Source organism: Pipistrellus kuhlii, unplaced genomic scaffold (assembly GCF_014108245.1).
Source record: "Pipistrellus kuhlii isolate mPipKuh1 unplaced genomic scaffold, mPipKuh1.p scaffold_m20_p_40, whole genome shotgun sequence".
Classification (NCBI taxonomy): domain Eukaryota; kingdom Metazoa; phylum Chordata; class Mammalia; order Chiroptera; family Vespertilionidae; genus Pipistrellus; species Pipistrellus kuhlii.
The window spans coordinates 880,688-902,985 of record NW_023425541.1 but is presented as its reverse complement, the minus strand read 5'-3'; positions in this window follow the sequence as shown (position 1 = coordinate 902,985).

The following is a 22,298-nucleotide window of genomic DNA, read 5'->3' as shown; positions in this document are numbered from 1 at the left end:
CCCACTGTCCTGAACCACACAGGCTCTGTCACAAGCACCCCAAGAAAGTACTTTCATTCTCTTTTACATACACACAGGAGCCCCGAAGTCCTGCTCTGTGGCAAGGATAGCCTGTTTGCTCCAGGGCCAGCATCCCGTATAACTCTGGTGGCCATTCCCTTTCCACCCTTCCAATGAAGTGTCTGATTGCACATTGACCCGGAGACCTGAACATAGAAACGGATAGCGGTGGGTAGTGGAGATTCAAACCGGTTAAGTACGGGATTCCCGGGGTGGGGGTGAGTTTTTCACCACTAGGCACTAGGCCTTTGAAATTTCAGGTTTTGGAGGAGAGCGACAAGAGCACAGATTTAGAGTTCGGTTCTGTCAGAAGGTGCAGAATAGGCCAGCAGGGACAGGAGGGCACCTTCCTAAAGAAAGATACCTCGAAGGCAAAGAGGAAAGGCATGGGGCAGGCCCCTTTTCAAAAAGCAAAAGCGTCGTTCAGAACTCGCAGACAACGACTTCTCCTGGCCTGACCATCTGAGTCTTTGTCTCCAGCCCTACCCCATTCTCCCCGCCCCTCCTCGCTTCCTAGCTTATAACTTTGGCTCCATCCCACAGCTTGGCCCTCCAGTCCAACCCGCTGGCCCTGGTCCGATCCCAACAGACACACCCACGTGCTAATATCTCCCCCTACTGGTCTTTCATAGTACTGCGGGCACCTGAAACATGCTCTCACTGAACTGGAGCGTGGCACACACAAGCTTGGCACAAGCGCTTAAACACAGACCTGGAACAGATGTCGTTACCTTGTCAAAAACCATGACCCAGTGTAAGGTATAAGAGAAAGCACAGTAAAAATATGTGGATTTGGGATTGCCAAGGATATGAAGTCCCCTTGCTGTTTCTTTATGGAGGAACCATTGAGGCACCAAAAGTTCTCTACCATTTATAGTTTCATGCCTTTATCTCATGTAAGTAGGAGGCTGAACTATTGAGTTTCTCACTGGATTCTCTTATTATCTCTTTGGCTGAAAAGCGGGCCTCTATTTGAGGGGGGAATAAAAAGAAGCGGGACCCCTCCTGCTCTCAGGGAGTGAGGGGGATCTGGGTAGACAGAGAGGAGGAGGAACTATCTAAAGTCTCTCAGAGCCCAGCTTGGCCCCTTATTGGGGTGTGAGCAAGGAGAGATGAGAACAAGATGCAAAGGTACCCCAAATTCAAGCTTGGAAGCAAAGATCTCCCCAAGTGCATGGCAGAATATAAAAACCTGAGGATGTACTGGGTACCTATTCTGTGCCAATAACTGTGGTAGATGCATTTCCTTTTGTAATAATTTTAAATGAGTTTCATTATCCCCATTTTACATAAATGGGAAACTAAGGCTCAGGGAGGAGAAGTGACTCATCTGAGGTCACCTAGCTACTCAGTAGTATAAGCAGGATTTGACCAGAGAGTTATCTATCTCCAAAGCCCATGTTCATTTCCCTTTAATGTGATTTGACACATTTTCAGCCCCCTCTGGCTTACATTTTTGCTTAATTCGTTCACAGTTAAAAGCTGGTTCATGCCTGGAAAGCAGCAGCCTTCAGGATGGCCAGAACCCTACTCTTCACTCACAGTCTTCCAAGAGGTTACTAGGCTTAGGAAGTGTCCCATCTCCAAAGGCCCAACTAAACCCAGAACAAGTCTTGGATTCCACTTTCCACGTTCTGAGTGCCCCTTGGGAGGGAGGCAAACCCAAGATCAGGTGTGGGATGACGGAGATGAGGCTCCTCTGTTATGCTGTGAAAACCTGGGAATTAAGAAGCAATTCCTGAGTGTGCCAACACCTAATCCTGGGTGGGGAAGACAGTAGAGGAAAGAGGAGAGACATCTTTATATCTAGGAGCACTCCACACGCTCCTCACTCCTAGTCATAGCACACAATTTCCTTCTCAGGAGCAGGGCTGGGATTACTCCCTATCTCAGCCGAGGCTGGTGACTCTGGGCCCCCACCTTCTGTCCCACCCCAGCAGGGCCTCAGAAGTAGTGATTCAGGCCCCTGAGTAAGGAAAAATTACTCCCCAAGAGAGCCTGAGAGGAAGTCAGGATGTGGATGAGGTGGGCCCTCTCTTATCCAAATCCACACCCCCTCAAGTTTCAAGTTTCCTGAGCACCGATTCTATGCTAGACTTTGAGCTAGGTCTACCCCGGCGACCAACAGAAGAGCCCTGCTGAGCCTTGCCTTGGAGAAGCTCCAAGCAGACTAAAATCAGTATGTGGGGACCTCTTGAGCCCAGGGATTCAGAAGGCCTCAGGTATAACATTATGAACTCAGATTCCCAGCCCCATGAATGGCAGGGGGTATAAACTTCTGAGCCACAGATTTCATTGCTTATCAGCTCTGTCTCCTTGAGCAAGTCACTTCACCTCTGTGTGCTTCAGTTAACTCGCTTGTAATCTGGAGATCATGCCTCCTTCACAGAGGTGAGGGGTGAATGAGATAATGCATATAAAAGGCGTAGCATCATGCCTGGCCCACCAAGGCACTTACTAAATGGAAACTATTATTCCTCCATAGAGCCTCCCACAGAGACATCCTCATTCCCGGTCACACATGTTCTCACCCACTCACACCTGCTTTATGTGCCATACACACATTTTTCAGCTCTTTGGTGTTCTCACATACATACGTATTCATACATGAATTATTATTTCTCTCCTACCCACTCATGACCTGGTTCCTGCCATCATGGAATGTAGAGTCTAGCCCCCACATTTTATCATCTCATGGTCACACACACACATGCATGAACGTACACACACCCTGGATTTCTGGGGTCCTTGTCCTTGACCTCTCCTTGCCTACCTTGCACTCTGACAAGAAAAGTGAACTAACTCACCTAAGACTACACGGCCAGGAAGTGGGAAATTCAGGATTCAAACCTGGGCCATTTGGCTACAGAACACGAGCTTCTACTCACGATTCTATGCTGATATTCCCAAAGCCTTGGAAAGATGTGTGCACCAAGGGGTGGGCCTGGCACACCAAAGGGTCAGAGAACAGAAAGCCCAAACTGAAAAGCTAGCAGTCCTCTCTCCTAGCTACAGTCATCTCTGGCCTACCCTAGGCCTCCTGTCTGTCCCCTCAAAGAACCATCACCTCTGCCTGCACCCTCCTCACTGGTACACACACCAATCCATGGATAAAGCGAAGGTTTCATTACTTGAACACTTACTGTGTGCTAGGCATTGTAGTTGGATGCTATATCTTTGGCGCACTCTTTATTTAATTCTCACACTATCCCTGAGGTCGGTATTAATAGGCCTATTTTAGAGATGAGAAACAGGTTCCAGATTCAATCTAGCTGCATCCTCTACACTGCCAGCCTCAGCCTGTAAAGCCCACCTTTGCCCAGCTGCTTATTTCTAACACCTCATTCTCTCCTGTTCTTACCCATGCACTCACCTCCCTGTAGCTGAGACCAGCTGGAGTCTTTGTTGACTTAGGTTGTCACTCTCTCCCCTACAAGTATCTTGCTTTTCCCAAGTCACTATCTCTCTGGGTCAGGCCCAGGGCAGGCTCAGGGTGGGGCCAGGCCCTCCCACTCTTCCTTCTGCCAGATAGTAGCTGTGCCACACCCCAGGGCTAGGTCAGATCCATCTCCAGGTGGGTTTTCCCTGCAAGTCTAGTTTTATTGCATCCAGGACAAGTCCTAATGGCTGGAGGAGCAAGGAGTCATCCCAAAGGCTTAAGACTCACCTGGACACTCAACCCCCAGGCCCTCTCTGGTCCCTGCCCCAGCTTCATGCCTGGTTTGTGGGTATTTGCACTGAAATCACTTTGCTCTTCCAGGTGTCAGCCTGTCTCTGCTCAGGCTGTTGGCAGAAAGAGACCAGGAATAGGAGGAGCGCCTCTCTTTCTGAGATGGGCTTGCCCCTCCCTTCCTCTCTTTTTATCCCCTCCTTATATTACTTTACCCTACTCTGGACTCAACAATATCTGTCCCAATCCTCTGGGTCCCATACAGGCAAATGGCCTGCCCTATGCCCCTAAAACAAGTCTGGGACAGGGCATCTGAGATCCAGAGCATGGCTCAGTGAGGCATAGTAGTTGGCACAGGCTCTGAACCATAGCTGGGACCTTGGGCTCCTTAGAAGCCTTATCTTTAAGATCCATACCATCCTGAATGTCACTTGTCTGGGCTTAGTTTCCTCTAACAGTTTCTCCTGTCCTCTGCTCTCTAGCCCAGCATAGGGCAGCCTGCTGGGGGAAATCTTGCAGCACTCCAGCACAGCCCACCTGTTGTCTCCACACTCCAGTTACCTGGGGACTGTGCAAATAGGGGCTGGGCCATCCATCACTGTCAGGGGCTCAGGAATTCAGGGGAGGAGAGCAGCAACTGTGCCCACCTGTCACTGACCCCATCCTAGTGCCCCATCTCACAGGGTCAGTAGGCCTAGGGAAGGATGATACAGGCTAGAGAAATTGCTTCTTTGCCTAGTCCTGCTCCTGGCTTCTTAGTGAACATTCTGAATATGTCAGGCCCCATAAACACAAGGAATAAAGTTCCCCTGGAGAAACACCCCAAGCATGGCAAACCTTTGGACAATCTAATGAGTAGAGGGAAAGGGCAGTTGCTTCCTCTTCTTTCCATCCCTGCTAGCTCTGACCCTCACTAGCATATGAGCTTCCTACCTGCTACCCTACCAGGAAAGCTAAAGAACCAGGCTCTTGGCTTTCTCCACTGATAAACCCAGGCCTACTGGGGACTGGATCCAGCTGGCCAGATAACTATGGCACATATATGGCACTCAGGCCCACCTCAAGCTGCCCCTGAACTATCCCAGCCAGGATCTCTGACATAGAAACCTCCCCTCACCAATTACAACTTAGTCCAGCTTGGTTTAGAGACTCCTTCTTACCTGTGGTAAGGAAACCCCCAGTGCCTGAACTTGGTGTACCTCCTAATGAGGGTCCAGTTTCTTTCTAAGGCTTTCTTTTAATCTCCCCACCAAACTTCCACACCCTACCCCCACCATATCTCAATCTCTCCATGGCTGCCCAAGTCAGGGTTGGGGTCCCTCAAATGACAATCCTCCACCCCCACATCTTCCTCAAGAGGAAGCCAACCCCCTTAGAAGAACAGAACTCTTCCTGGTCTGGCTTGTTTTTCCCTCACATCCCCTCTCCAGGACACAAAGCAGAGCCTCTGGCAGCCCCAGCTTCAGCCATGAGGGGTGGAGGAAGAGGTGTGGAGAGGGAGGGAATTTTCCTCCTTAGATTGGTTCGTGGGAAAGGCAGAAAGCTCCAGGGGCTTTTGAATTAGGGGATTAGGGCTCTAAAGACAGAGCAGGATGGAGGTAGGATTTTAGAGGTGAATAAATGAGGCATTCTGTAGGTTGATGAATCAAAGGGGTATAGAGTCCTCAATGAATTTTCTAGCCCTCTTAGCCTCCCTATTCCTTAATCTCTGTCGACCCCCAGTGGCCAGCTTGGTATTTGCATTCCAAAAGCCAACCCAGCATTGAGCCTGGCCCCCAACAATCCAATGGGACATGGGGGATAATGCCAGCTTCAAGTGCTGGCCTGAGCTGAGCTAAATCAGGAACATCCTCCCTTATCCTCCCCACTTTCCCTCCAAGTATTAGAAATCCAAACTATCCAGGCCTACCTTAATACCTGCCTCCTCTGAGCAGCCTTTCTAGAAGGCCCTGGCCATTGGCCTGTTCCCTCCTCTGAGCTTCATATACTGACAGTACTACTCAGGATTATCATTTGGATTTTCATTATTTGTATACATCTTAGATTTCCTATTACATACTCATCTGGGGCAGACACCACTGACTGATTCTCCTTTATCTTTCAAATCAAGGCCAAGCATAGAGATGGACATACAAGGGTGTGCAAAATAAATGCTAATGGTGATGGCGATAATGAATATAATGATGATGGTGATGGGGTGACAGCTACCATCTATTGAGCATGTTCTACATTCCAGGCACTTTGTATCCATTCTCTCACTCAAAAGTTATTTTACATACAGATGACTGGCATTCTCAGAAGTCAAATGTCCTAAGTCCAAGGTTTGAGACAGGTCTCTGCGGCTACAAGCTACAAGCACCCTCATGTATTGTGTGTAAGATACAGCCTTTACCCCTGGAAGGGATACAAGGATAATTATGACTCAGTCCCTGACAACATGGCATTGTGTGGGTGACACAAAAGAGCATGTGCTCCATGGAGTGTAGAGGGACTAGCTCTGCATCTTTCCTCCTCATCTCAGAATAATTTCCCCCTGGTTTGCTCATTTGACAGAAGGACAGATTGCCTAGTCCAGATGTTCAGGCCCCCAGGTCCCATCACACAAGGAGGCTATGGTCCACTAGTTAACTCTTATGGACAATGGGCACCTGAAAATTCAAGAGTCCAGGACCACAGAGGGAGAGTCCATTAGAGACTGATACCACTAGAATTCCCAGAGTCTCCCAGAAAACTACGTGGGTCAATTCAATTCATAAACACTACTGGACCTCCACTGGGATCCTGGCAGGTGCAGGAATATGAAATTCAGAGAGATGAGAGATGCCTGAGTTAGTTCCCTTCACTCCATGTCATGCTCCATTAGTAAACAGTCCCTGGCCAGCAAGCACTAATGAGTAGAGGGCCCATCGACCTGAGCCCTACTCTTGTCTGTGGTTTCCCTGAGCCATTTTGCCTTTCTCCAGACTATTCACCTTTGAGAAAATAGGCATCTCACTTTTGCCCTCTTTCCTCCCCCCAAGTAAGCCACTCACCTGAGATTCAGTCACTCTGTTCTTCGCAGCCCTTTGTGCGAAGAGTACCTGGTGGGGCTGGAAAGGAAAAGCTCCTTGTGAAAGTCCAGGGGGGTTCAAAGTTCCCTTACCTGCTCCCACCACTAGGGGTCTAACAAGGCCCTGGCTTGGAGTTGACTATCATGGAAAGCAGACAGCCTATTCAGTTTCCCAGGCACATTCTTCCAGGAGCAGAGCTTTCAGGTTTCAGACCAGATTTTCCATGGGCATTTTTAAAGGATTTTTATGGCTGAAGTGGATGATTGGTAACACCTGCTTTTAAAAAATGTCCAGACTGAAATAACCAGGGCCAGGCAATAAGTCACAGGCTTCTGTGACTCTGATTATTCATTTTTCCTCATATTGGTGCATAACATAACTGTTTCCTGCAGGAAATCTTGGCCCTGACAGCAGAACCCCCCAAGACACACTGCTGGGCCAAAGCACAGTAGTCTTCCTCTATTGGGCATGTGTGTCTTTGTTGGAAACCCACCTTTCATCAGCAGCTGACAGCCTCACTCAAAGCCTAGCTGATTGCTAAGGCTGATGGATGTGCATGTGCCCACCACACAGAATATTGGCACTCCAGGGGCTCACTAGGATAGCTGGGCTCACCTACTCCTACATAGCACATAGAAAACTTGTACTTCCAGAAATAATGACTCCAGTAGAAAGCACTCCTGACACTTTCAGTGGTCCCTGAGTTGAAGTCAGGCCACTAGGGTCAGTGGTGCTCATACCCCATACAAGTCAGAAGACAACCATGAATGGGATGGAGGTGTTACACAGTCCTGCATAGTCCATGGCATTCACTGTGCGGGACTGGGAGCCTACTTCATAGGGTGGTTTCCAGGATTCAATGAGTTAATACACCTGAAGCATTTATATAGCATGTGCCATGGATGTGTTAGCCCTTATAAGCTGGAGTATGTTTTTTCCTTCTTTAAATATTCATTAGCCAATCTGTATGCCTTCTTGGCTTTGCATATTCGTCTCCTTTACCTTTGTGTGTTTTTTTCTCATTAACATGTAAGAACAAATGATCTATTAACAATATTAGTTCTGTCTTGGATTTGGAGCCCAAATTATTTGTATTATGCTATTGCTTTTCAGATAACTCCTTATAACAGCTTTATTTTTTATAATTAATTTCTTTATTGATTAAGGTATCACATATTTGTCCTCAACCCCCCATTCCAATCCCCCACCCCACCTCATTCATGCCCCCACCCCCTATTGTCCTTGACCACTGGTTAGGCTCATATGTGTGCATATAAGTCCTTTGGTTGATATCTCCCTTTTATCCCCACCCTCCCTTGTATCACTGCAGGTTGCCCAGGACCAAACCAGAGAGGGTTGGACCTGCATTACCACCATTTGCTCACCATCCAGAACTGAAATATCATTGCTGACATGTACACATAAGGAACTGTTTGACATATAACAGCTTTATTGATATACAATTTATATGCTGTATAATTCACCCATTTAAAGTATACAAATCAGTAAATTTTAATATATTTGCATATTTATGAAAATTATTTCATTTCAGAAAATTTTATCACCCCCCCGAATGCCATATTCTCTAGCAACCACCCCCATTCGTTATTTCTCTCTCCCCCAAGCTCTGAAAACTACTAATCTCTCTCTCAGTGGATTTGCCTTTTGGGCATTTCCTATAAATGGTATCATTCAGTATGTGGTCTGTTATGACTGGCTTCTTTCACTTGGTGTAATGTTTTGGAGTGCATCCATGTTGCAACTATGTCAGTAGTTTGTTCCTTTTTATTGCCACATAATATGCCATTTCATGGGTATAGCACAGAATATTTTTATGTTCATTAGTGATGGGCCTTTGGGTTGTTTCCACTTTTTGGATATTGTGAATAATCCTACTATGAACATGTAGAAATTTTTGTGAGGGCATATGTTTACATTTCTCTTGGTTACACATACCTATGAGTAGAGTTGCTGGGTCATATGGTAAGTCTATGTTTAACTTTTTAAGGAACTGCCATATTGTTTTCCAAAGTGTTGTGCCAGTTTACATTCTCACCAGCAATGTATGAGAGTTTCACTTTCTCTACATCCTCCTCAACACTTATTTTCTTTCTTTTTATTATAGTTTTCCTAGTGGGTGTGAAATGATATTTTATTATAGTTTTTTTTAAATATTTTATTGATTTTTTTTACAGAGAGGAAGAGAGAGAGATAGAATTAGAAACATCGATGTGAGAGAATCATCAATCAGCTGCCTCTTGGACACCCCTACTGGGGACGTGCCCTGAACCAAGGCACATGCCCTTGACTGGAATTGAACCTCTGACCCTTCAGTCCACAGGCCGATGCTCTATCCACTGAGCCAAACCGGTTTCGGCTTTATTATAGTTTTGATGTGCATTTCACAGATAAGTAGTGAGGTTGAGAACTTCCTGTACCTATTGGTCATTTGTACATCTTATTTGGAGAAATATCTATTCATATACTTTATTCATATTTAATTGGTCATTTTTCTTTTATCATTGAGTTCTAAGTATATTTTATATGTTATGGATTTACATCCCTTACCAGGTGCATGATTTGCAAATATTTTCTCCCTTGGGTTATAATTTTACTTTCTGTTTTGGCAATTAACAGAGTGTATTTTGTGTGACAGTTGGCAGGTGCTAAAGACTTACCGTATTTTTCGGACCATAAGACGCACTTTTTTCCCCCCAGAAGTGGGGGGGAAAAGTCCCTGCTTCTTATGGTCCAAATATAGCCTACACATATACTTTAAAAAAAAAGTTTTTTTACTTGACCTGCTCTGTGTGCTTGCCCGGCTCTAAAATGGTTCTAAATGCTGCTGTTTACTTTACAGTGTTGATTACATGTGTTTATGACTGTGATGTTGGGTTTTAATGCACATAAAATATTTTAGGACACTATTTGTTTCAGAATCCTTTTTTCTTCATTTCCCTTCTCTAAAAACTGGTGCGTCTTATGGTCCAGAGCGTCTTATGGTCCGAAAAATACGGTATATAGAATGCTAAAAACCCAGTGCATGAATTCGTGAACCAGTGGGGTCCCTCAGTCTGTCCTGCAGGATCAGGCTGAAACTGGCTCTCCAAGATTCCCTGAAGGGTCCCAGATGGCGAGAGAGCACAGGGCAGGCCAAAGGACCCCACTGGTGCATGATTGGGCAGGGTAGAGATGCTGGAGGTTGGTCAGTCAGAGAGGGACTGCAGGAGGGCTCCAGGGCATGTCTGGCCTGTCTTGCTCAGTCCTGATTGACCAAACCCCAGCAGCCAGCTAACCTATTAGTCAGAGCATCTGTCCCCTGGTGGTTAGTGCACGTCATAGCAACTGGTTGGCCAGTCGACTGTCTGCCTCCTGGTGATCAGTGCACATCATAGCAAGCATTGAACAGCCTTAGAATATCATTAGCATAATACATTTTGATTGGTTGAACGAGTGACTGGACAACAGGACACTTAGCATATTAGGCTTTTATTATATAGGACTAGAGGCCCGATGCATGAAATTCATGCATGGGTACAGCCCATAGGTCTGGCCTGTGATCAGGGCCATCTTCCCCATTGCTGACCCCGCCCCTTACCACTCCCCATCCCCAGTTCCCGACTTGCATCATGTGATCAGAGCCTGCCAGACAGGAAGAGGAATCAAGAGGTCAGCCGTTCCCGTCTGCTTGCCAGACCTGTCCCCACCACAGGTTGCCCTCTGTGCGTGAGGTGATTGATGGGGTGGCAGCCTTGGCCTGGTGCCACCCGAATCCCCTACCACCCACTCCCAGTTCCCCATTCACCATCAGGCGATCAGAGCCTGCCAGCCTGGGAAAGGAACCAAGAGCTAGTCAGTGCACTTCACATTGACTGGTTGAGTAGTTGTTCTTGCCATTCCATCATTAGGGTCAATTTGCATATTACCATTTTATTATATAGGAAAGAGGCCTGATGCCTGGGTGGGAGCTGGCTGGCCTGCCTAATGGGGGCCCTGGATCTAGGTGGGGGTCCCCACTGGGGGTGGGGCTAGCTGGGGCGAGGGGCTATGGACGGTTTGCAGTGGGGATTGTGGCTGAGTAACACAGAGGCTGCTGGCAACCCAGGTGTTACAGTTAAAGGTTCAGCACATGATCAGGGTGGGGGGTCTCAGCTGGGGGGCAGAGCAAGCTGGGGTGAGAGGTCATGGGTGGTTCAAAGGCCAACCCTGCTCCTTATCAGGCGGGTGGGGCCAGGCTGGCAAGGGGCCACAGTCGTTCTGGTCTCTGGTCATTCTGGTCTCTGGTCATTCTGATCATTCCACCATTTCAGCTGCTGGGCTTTTATTATATAGGATAGTATGGCAGGATGGATAGGGGTACTGAGGCATGACACACCCAAGATATGGCAGAGCAAGGACCTGTTCTGGGAACTGGCACACATGTACACAGGAGAAAGATGAATCAGACAATCTCTGAGTAGATATATGGGGAACAATCTCTGTTTGGACCTGGATAAAGCTGGAATAATCTGTCCACCACATTGAAAGTCTACTATAGTAGAAATCTAGTGTCCAATGAGGCATTTAAAGAAAGAGGCTTGGCCCAGCCATTGTGGCTCAGTGGTTGAGCACCAACATATGAACCAAGAGGTCATGGTTCAATTCCCGGTCAGGGCACATGCCCAGGTTACAGGCTTGATCCTCAGTGTGGGGTGTGAAGGAGGAAGTTGATCAATGATTTTCTCTCATTGTTGAAGTTTCTCTCTTTTCCTCTCCCTACCTCTATGAAATCAATAAAATATATTTTTAATATATTTTTAAAATAATTAAAATAAGAAAAGCTTCTTAAACATAACTTATTTATAGTTTTAATAACTTTTTAATGTTGAAAGTTTTCTGAAATGTTATATGTTATTTACATTTTTATTTCCTTTTGGTGGGAATTTTACATGTAAAGACACAGGTCAATTAAAGTCTTTCCCACACTATTTACATTCAAGAGGTTTGATCTAGTGAGACCTTTAATATCTTAGCAAGAAATATGAATGACTGAAAGTTTTCCCACTTTCTTCACATTTACATAGCCTCTCTATAGTATGTACTCACATTTTGTGATTTTAAAAAAAATGGTTACAAAGGAAGACTTTTCTATGTTCCTCACACTGGCTTTTTCTCCAGTGTTAGTTCTTTCTTGTATTTATAAGTAACTATCTTACATTGTTTATATTCATAGGGTGTGTCTCAGTATTGTGAGTCCTTTCATGTCTTTAAAGACTACTGAGATACCTGAATGCTTTGCTGTATTTTTCACATCGATAGGCCTTCTCTCCTGTGTGGATTATTTCACACATTTGAAGTGAGTTTGAATAACTAAAGGCTTTCCCACACACATTACATTTATAAAGACCTACACTATGCATTATCATCTCTATGAAGGTTTTGGAGTCACATGCAGATTTCCCCACATTTCTCATATTTACAGATTTTCTCTCCATTGTTATTTCTTTCATGTTTGTCAAATCACTGAAAATAAACTTAAGGCTCTCCCACAATAATTATATTTATACTAGAGGGGTCCCAGATTGCGAGAGGTGCAGGCCAGGCACAACCGCGGGAGGGGTCCAGAGTATATCCGGCTAGTCTTGCCCAGTCCCGATCAGCCGGAACCCAGCAGCAAGCTAACATATCTGTTGGAGCGTCTGCCCCTAGTGATTAGTGCACACCATAGCAACTGGTCAAATGGTTAAACAGTTGTACACTTAGCTTATTAAGTTTTCATTGTATAGGATGACTTCTCTCCATATTTCTGAAACTCAGACAGCTGGTGTTCTTATTATGAGATGAATGATGAATATAAAAAAAAATTTTCACACACTCTATTCCCATGGCTTTACTGCAAGAAGAGGTTTTTTTTTTTTCTTATCACATTGACATTTGGAATAAGACTAACACTTACTGCACATTAACTATCCTTTTCCCTTTCACACAGTCTCTCTACCATGTGAATTCTATTGAGGCTATGTTCTTAAAGTTTTCTCACATCACATCTTTGCAATTTCTTCTGAAAAGGACCCAATAAAGTTCACTCCACGAGGGTGAAGTTTACAGTCACATCCTCAAAAGGCACTGAGTCTATTTCCTGACATCTGGGGTCCCCCTGTACCATCCATTTAGCTCCTAGTCTGCCTAGAAGTTACAGCCAGATGATTTGGCAGCAGACCCACTTGGACCCTTTAGCACAAGTGAGACCTGATCCCCTAATTTACATTTTAGATAGTGTTCTTCAAAGAACAAATTATTCTTTATTTTGATGAAGTCTTACGTATATATATTTTTCTTTTCTTGCTCATACTTTTGATGTTACATCTAAGAAACCACTGCCTAACCCAAGGCCTCAAAGATATACTCCTATATTCCTTCTAAGAAGGTTATAGTTTTAGCTGTTACATTTATATCTTTGATCCATTTAAAGTTAATTTTTATGTAGTATGTTATGTGGTAGGCAACCAACTTTACTTATTTATTTATTTATTTATTTAGTTAGTTAGTTAGTTAGTTAGTTGATTATTTTGCATGTGGATATCCAGGTATTCTAACACCTTTGTTGACAAAAAACAAACAAACAAAATCTTCTTAAGAAGAAAATGTTACCCTTTGCTAAAATATGGATGAACCTGGAGAATATTATGCTAAGTGAAATAAGCCAGTTAGAGAAAGACAAGTACCATATGATTACACTCATATGTGGAATTTTTTCTTTGTATTTTTGTGAGTTCTTTTGTTATTTTTCTCCTTTCATTTCTGATTTTGTTTATTTAGGTCCTCTCTCTTTGCTTCTTGGTGAGCCTGGCTAAAGGTTCATCAATCTTGTTTATCCTTTCAAAGAACCAGCTCTTAGTTTTGTTGATCTTTGCATTGTTTTTTGTGTTTTTGTGTGTTTTTTGTCTCTATTTCATTTAATTCTGCTCTGAAATTTAATTTACTTCTTTCTGCTTACAGTGGGCTTTTCTTGTTGCTCTCTCTCTCTTTGAGTTGTAGGGTTAGGTAATTTATTATCATTGTTTCTTGTTTATTGCAGTAGGCTTGTAGAGCTTTGAACTTCCCTCTCAACACTGCTTTCGCTGTGTCCCATAGGTTTTGGATTGTTGTATGGACTCAGAGCAGGGGATTGGAAATTAAGTATATACGTAGGGTGAAATTTTAACAGGGGGTGAAAAGAAGGAATAGGGAAAATCTAAAGCAGGGATAGAGTGAAAGAAACAGGACAACAAAAGGGGAAAAGTGTAGAAGAGAGTGCTGGCATAAAGTTAAATTTGAGATAGATTAAAATGATGCTAAAGGAAAGATGAAAATAGAATGTAGAACACTTATTGCAAAATAAAATAAAGAGAAAACAAAATGACATTTAAAAAAGGTAAAATAATGTAGTCTTGATAGCAAGTAGTAATAATACTGATTAAAAATAAAAAAAATGGGGAAGAAACCAAGATGGCGGCATAGGATAGACATCTGAATGCAGCCTACCACAACAAATTTGAATTTAGAACTGGAAAACAGGGGAAACATTGCCCTGAAGCACCAGACGGCTAGCTGAGAGGAGGTTCTATCATCTGGGAAGGAGAGAGAAGGCACACTGAACCTCAGGAACTGTGAAGGTGCGGTGAACTGCGCATGCAAAAAGGAGGCCACCCGACTTCGCTGCTGGCTTACTCCCAGGGCGTGGAGAGGGCAGGCCGAATTCCCTACTGGTTTACTCCCTGTGCAAGGAGAGAGCGGACAGCTAATGCGCAGCTGGCTTTCTTGTTCAGGAGGAAAACAGAACCACCCTATTGCTCTGATAGACGGCCCCAGACAGGGAGAGGCCAGACTGTCGGGTAGTGAGCTGAGATCTCTCGGAGGTGTGTGAAGCCAGCGGCCATTACTGCAGGACTCAGAAACCAGACCATTGCCAAAACCAGTTTGGCTCAGTGGATAGAGCATCGGCCTGAGGACTGAAAGGTCCCAGGTTCGATTCCGGTCAAGGGCATGTACCTTGGTTGTGGGCACATTCCCAGTAGGGGGTGTGCAAGAGGCAGCTGATCAAGATTCTTTCTCATTGATGTTTCTAACTCTCTATCCCTCTCTCTTCCTCTCTGTAAAAAAAAAATCAATAAAAAAATATATTAAACGAAAAAAAGAAACCAGACCCTAGTAGGGAGGGGCTGACCAAAGCTTGTCTGCACCACCCCAAGACTCTGCCCCATCCAAGTGGAGCACAGAAGCCCTTCCAGTGGCTAGCTTTCTCATTCACCACAAATAGGACCCTCCTAGGGAGGGACAGACAGGAATCCAAAGCTTGTCTGCCCCTATACCAAAGAGGTGCGTGTGCCTGCAACCAATCTTCTGGGATTCACTAAAGCTTGTCTGTGCCACCCCAAGACTTCGCCCCATCCAAGCAGAATACAGAAACCTTCCTAGATGAGACACTTATGATCCTCATAGCCAATTGGCTTGGAGAGCAACGCTTTCCAGTGATACCAACAACAAGCAAGGCTTAACAACAAGACTTACACACACAGCCCACAAAGGGCTACATCAAGACTGTCCACATCAGATAACCATATAGGACACCTTAGCACACAAAGACACCCTACCAACTCAGAGAAGCTATGAAAATGCCTAGACAAGGAAATAGACTACAAACAAAAGAAATGGAGGACAAGAAGTGACTGGATATAGAGTTCAAAACCACGCTTATAAGGTTTTTCAAGAATTTCCTAGAAAAGGCCGATAAAATAAATGAGACCTATGAGGATATGAGAGAAAAAAATCAACTAGAAATAAAGAATAAATTGTCTGAAATAAAAAATATTATACAGAGTTCTAATAACAGAATGGAAGATCACAAGAATCAAGTCAAAGATCTGGAACACAAAGAGTCAGAGGACACTCCTCTGCAGAAGCAAGAAAATAAGAGAATCCAGAAAGTTAACGATAATGTAAGAAACTTCTGGGACAATTTCAAACGAACCAACATCAGAATTATGGGGGTCCCAGAAGAAGAGAGAGAGCAAGATACCGAAAGAATACTGGAAGAAATAGTGACAGAAAACTTCCCCCACCTGGGGAAAGAATTAGACTTAAAAGTCCAGGGAGCACACAGAACCCCAAACAAAAGGAATCCAAAGAGGACCACATCAAGACACATCATAATTAAAATGCCAAGAGCAAAAGACAAAGAGAGAATATTAAAAGCAGCAAGAGAAAAGCAGGTAGTGACCTATAAAGAAGCACCCATACAATTGTCAGCTGATTTCTCAACAGAAACCATGCAGGCCAGATGGGAATGGCAAGAAATATTCAAGGTGATGACTAGCAAGAACCTACAGCCAAAAATACTCTACCCAGCAAAGCTATCACTCAGAATCGAAGGCCAGATAAAGAGCTTCACAAATAAAAAAAAGCTAAAGGAGTTCATCACTGCCAAACCAGAATTATATGAATTGCTGAAGGGGGTTCTTTAGGAAGAGGAAGAAAATAAAAATAAAAATTATGAACAACATATATGTAACTATCAACAAGTGAATCTAAAAACCAAGGGAATTAAAAAATCTGATGAACAATGTTAACTGGTGAATATATAATAGTAGAATCAGAGGTATGGAAAGGGATTGGACTGATAATTCTTGGGGAAATGGGAGTGGGGGGTGAGGGAAGAGCCTGAACAAAAACTGTGCACCTATGGATGAGGACAATGGGGGGTGGGGAAAAGGCAGAGGTTGGGGTGGGAACCTGGTGGAGGGGAGCAATTGGCGGGGGGGGGGGGGGGGAAGAGGAACATTTGTAATAATAGGAACAATAAAGATTTATTTAAAAATTAAATTAAATTAAAAATAAAAATTAAAAAAGGTAAAAATTAAAAAGGTAAAATCGAGTGAGGAAAAAAGAAAAAAAATAGGTTCTTAAGTAAAAGATGAAAAATAAAATAAAAATGTGCAGTAGTGAACATCATTCATTTCCTCTACTGTTCTGTTTGGTACACCTATTTCCTAGTCAGGACAGTATTGAAGATCCCTGCATTCCACTGCTCCTTGGTGCTGTAGGCCACAGTCCTGATTTTCAAGCAGGCAGTATTTAGTTGTTTCTTATACTCCTTTATTTGTGTTTTCTCCTTTGTTATCTGTATCAATTTGTGATTTAACCCTTGGGTGGTAGTGTTTCTGGATTGACCTCCTGGTCTATCGGTCCTCTCTAGCTAGTTGTTAGATTTTGTTTTCCCTGTGGCTCTTAATACCCATTTGGGGGAATGGGCTACTTCAGAGCTGGTTCTCTGATCGTTATTCCCCCCCTCTGATCCCCAGGTTCCATAAACAACTTTCCCCTCCAGTGTCTTAGAGTGGCCCCAATTTGGTGGTCATATGTTTTGGGCTTAGTGATCAAAAGCAAGGATTTAAAGAGGAAAAAAGAAAAGAGTGAAAGAAAAAAGACCCAGAATACGTGTGTGAATTCTGGCACTACGGTGCAAGTCTGTGCAGTCTTTTTTCCTCTTGGGTCTAAGAAGCCGCACACGCTTAAATTTTTTAGGCTGCCCTTTTGCACCCAGTTAAGCTATGGCTCACTTTTTAGAGTTACCTTCTGTCAACAGTCCTGTGGATCCCCTTCCACATTTGTGGATCATGCCAGCCCCAAAGGCCGTGGACTATTCTGGGCAGACACTTCCCCGGATCCTCCGGCTCCCACGTGCATGTTTCTCCCTCTTGCCTGGACCACAGACCTCACCTTATCCCAGGCGAAATCTGATCTTTCTGTGAGAGGGTGCAGAGCTCCTCCGAATCTGCATGCTCGCGCCTCTTGGGGAACCTGTGTTCCTGGGTTCACAGCTGTTCTCTGGGTGTAGTTGTTGCAAATTCCTGGGATTTTCAGGCTTCTGATAACACCCACTCTTCCCTTCAAGATGGCACAGTCTCCGTGTCAGAGCTGGTAGCTCTGGGAGGGATCCCAGTAGCAATGGAGGCTGCCTGGTCAGGGGAACCCTGTCTGGCAATCCTCTGTTGTCCCCTGGAGTATATCTGTCCCTCAACTCACAAACACTCCCAGTGCTAACACACACTCTTCCTTGTTCTCTCACATACACACTATCTTGCAGTCTGCCTTCCCATTGGCAGCCATCTTCCTTCTTCTCTTGTAGTTGAGTCTTGATTGCTGTTGGGATCACTGGAGAAGTTGACCTCCAGGCCAATTAGCTGTAAGGACCAGGTGAAACTACAGTAGGAGAGCTGCTCTGCAAGAGATGCCCCTATGGAGCAAGACTTGCTTCAGTGGGGCTTTGGTGCTCACTGAGTTTGTCTCTTGAGTGTGTTGCTTATGGATGTGTAGGGTTATAATCTGTTAAGGTCTGAAACTGTCCACCAGGTGCACTGGCTCTGAGGTCTCTAAGCAGGTGCTAAGTCAGCCACTGCCTAGGGCCACACAACAGGCACTACAGGTCTTCAGATTTCTGTTTGTTATTTGTATTGGGCTTGGAGGTGCTCATTTGAGCCTCAGTGTGAAGCAAAGAGGGCTAGTGCTAGTGCCAGGTCTTGGGCCTTTTATTAATGGGTTTGGGGCATGTTGTCACCACCTGAAACTTATTTTAGAGATTTTAACAAAGTCTGAAACCTGAGCCAGGACAGTCCATTCATATGGAAAAGCTGTTGCAAACAGCTTGGGTAGGGCTGCAAATTGGATGGGGTGAGGTATCAGTTAATTCCCCAGGGTGGAGCAAACAGTGTGCTCCAGGATGATGGAGACTCAGATATGGTGTGTCATCCTTGCAACAGGAGAGGTCCCAGCACAGGAACAATGAACCCTGCCAACACCCCCATCTGGAAGAAAACCACTCAGGACAATCCAGTTTCTCCCCATGTATGTCTGTTTCCCCCAAAGCTGGAAGTTGGAATAAGATCATGGGCCGGTCCTCTAAATGGAACACTTGGGTCTCCAGAAGCCTCTGTGCTACTCAGCCACAATCCTTGCTATTTTTACAACCCATAGTTCATGGTCTTCTCTTCCCAGCTCTGAAACCCTGGGCTGGGGGGCTGGTATGAGGCTGGGACCCCCTGCTCCTCATGGGTGACCTCTGCAGAGACAAACTCCCTCCCAATTTAAAAAATGGCACATGTGAGTGTGTCAAACCAACACATTTTGCACCTCTACCCCTCCTACCAGTCTCAATGTGCTTTCTTCTTTACTTTTCTAGTTGTGGGACTTCTTTTTTTTTTTAAATATATTTTATTGATTTTTCACAGAGAGGAAGAGAGAGGAATAAAGAGTTAGAAACATCGATGACAGAGAATCATCGATCAGCTGCCTCCTGAACACCCCCCACTGGGGATGTGCCCGCAACCAAGGTACATGCCCTTGCCCGGAATCAAACCCGGGACCTTTCAGTTTGCAGGCCGACGCTCTATCCACTGAGCCAAACCGGTCCCGGCGTAGTTGTGGGACTTTCATTCAGCCATATTTCATGTGGTTCTTATTGATGTTTGTTCTGTATTTTAGTTGTAATTTTGATGTGGTCGTGGGAGGTGGTGAGTACAGGCATTTACCTACACTGCCATCTTGGCTCTTCTCCCTTAATTTCATTTTAAATTGCTCACTGCTAGTATAGAAATATGCTTTTTGTACATTGATCTTATATCTCAAAATTTTTCTTAATTTGTTTGTTACTTTTAATAGGTTTTTAGCATATTTATCAGGCTTCTCCATACATAAGATTATATCATCTACAAGTAGATATATTTACTTCTTCCTTTGTTATATGTATGCCTTTTATTTCTTTTTCTTGCCTTGTTGCTCTCACGCAGGCATCTTCAAACTACGGCCCGCGGGCCACATGCGGCCCGCAGAGGAGTCTGATCCAGCCCGCCAGGTTTTTTGGGCAGTGAGCGCAGCTGAGGTGTTACAGTAGGAATTAGTAGTTCATATAGTCCGGCCCTCCAGCTCTCTGAGGGACCGTGATCTGGCCCCCACTTTAAAAAGTTTGAGGACCCCTGGGAGCCTCCAGTAAAATGCTGAATAGAGGGGTTAAGTGCAGACATTCTTGTCTTGTTCCTGAACTTAGAGAACAAAAACCTCACTCTTTCGTCATTAAGTAAGATATTAGCTGTGGGGGGTTCAATAGATGCTTTTTATCTGATTGAGGAAATTTCTTTCTCATCCTCCTTTGTTGAGTTTGGGGGATTATTTGTCATTAAAGGATGGTAGATTTTATCAAATTCTTCTTTTGAATCTATTGAAAAGATCTTGTATCTTTTGTTCTTCATTGGATGTTAAACAAGCCTCATATTCCAGGGATAAATCTCACTTGTTCATAATGCTTAATCCTTTTTATTCATATGTTAATAGATATGGTTTGATTTTTAGTTTTCTTTTCTTATGATGTCTTTGTCTAGTTTTGGTATCAGAGTAATATTTACTCCATAGAGTTGAAAAGTAGTCCCTCCTTGTATTAGTCAGGGCTCTCTAGAAAAACAGAACCAATAGTATACATATGAATTAGCTTTTTGGCCTATGCAATCTTGGGGGCTGGAAAGTCAAAAGTCTACAGAGACAATATTCCTGTTCAAGTCTGGAGGTTGGGAGGTTGCTGTAGAACCAGGAAAAGCCGATGTCTCAGTTGATAGGACTTAGGCAAGAATAACTGATGTTCTAGTTTGAAGGCTGTCAGGAAAGAAATTTCTCTCTTATTTGGGTTAATATCAGGTAAGATTGGAGGATAAGCCTTTTATTCTACTTTGACTTAATTGATTGAATGAGGCCTGCTTACATTATGGAGGGGAATATGCTTTACTCAGTCTACCAATTTAAATATTAATCTCATTGAAAAACACCCGCATAGATACTCCCAGAATAATATTTAACCAAGTATCCAGGCACCCCATGGCCCACCCAATTTGTGATAGCTAATGTGCTGTCACAAATTAGCTATCATAAGTCCACCCTTTTCCAACTCAGTACCCATATATATCTCTTTAAACCATACTTAATGTGCAAATAAAAAATAAGAGCGTCCTAGCTGGTTTGGCTCAGTGGATAGAGCATTGGCCTGTGGACTTAAGGGTCTCAGGTTCTATTCCAGTCAAGGGCACATGCCCAGGTTGCTGGCTCAATCCCCAGTGTGGGAGGGCATGCAGGAGGCAACCAATCAATTATTCTTTCTTTCTTTCTTTCTTTCTTTCTTTCTTTCTTTCTTTCTTTCTTTCTTTCTTCCTTTCTTTCTTTCTCATCATTGATATTTCTAGTTCTCTCTCCCTCTCCCTTCCTCTCTGAAATTATATATATATATATATATATATATATATATATATATATATACACATATACACATATATATATGGTCTTAATTTTGCCAAAATGGCACAGCTATCCTGCCTACAACCCAAAACACATGATCCCTTCCCTGGAAGAGGTGATAAAGTCCTTTAGTGATGTTTACTCTCCCCTTGATATTCCTTAACTTAAATAATGTAAAGTTAACCATATTTAAACACTGATACTCAATTATTCTTCTGTGTATCTCTTAAAAGAACACTTGTCATGGAATTTAGAATGCACCTAGATAATTCAGAATGATCTCCTTATCTCAAGATCATTAACTTAATCGCATCTGCAAATATAGGTTCTTCTTCTAAATAAGGTAATAGTCATAGCTTCTAGGTATTATGGCATGAGCATATACTTTTGGTGGCTACTATGCAACCCAGTACAGTGGCTAAAGGGGTAGAACAAATGGGATGAGGATCAAAATACAGAGAATATGCTAGAAAGGTAGTCATGTTGTGTTTGCCTCAGGCATCATTATTATCGCAGGCATTTACTGAATGATTACCATGTACCAAATTCCATGCAAAGCCCTTTATGTACATTATCTCATTAAAGTGGCCCAAACCTCTAAGTTATTATTAGTATTACCCCTATTTGCTAATTAGGAAGCTGTGGTACAGAAAAATTAAGCAACTTGTCCATACCCACATAGCCAAGAAGTATTAATACCTGCTTACTAGCTGTCTGGCTTAAAATCCAGTATTTGTAACCACAGCCTTCAGTTTTTCCATCATATAGACCTGGGGATTGGGATTAAAGGTTCTGCAGACTCTAATTTTAAATAGGTTTGGGTTTCAATTCTGTCTCTGCCCCTTATTGCTTGTGTGACTTTTAGAGCTTCTGTTTCACCTACGATGAACTAGGGAGAAACTATGCTTTCATCCATTCATTCATTCAAAGTGCCTACTATGTGCCTAGAAAATAACACCTCTCAGGGTGCTGTGAAGAATTAGTTGAGCTACTGTACTAGTACATAAATCCTCTGGCAGTTACTACATACTTAGCATATAGTGGCTATTCTTCTTCTGTAGTTGCAGTTTTGAGGAAGAAAGAGGGGAAAGGGAGGAGAAAGAAAGGATGAGATGATCAGGGAATGTTACATTTGGAATTAGACACGATAGCATTTCCCAAGAACTGTGCCAGCAAGGCAATGGCACAGGCAGACAGAGAAAGGCTAAGAGCCTTGTTCAGGCTGT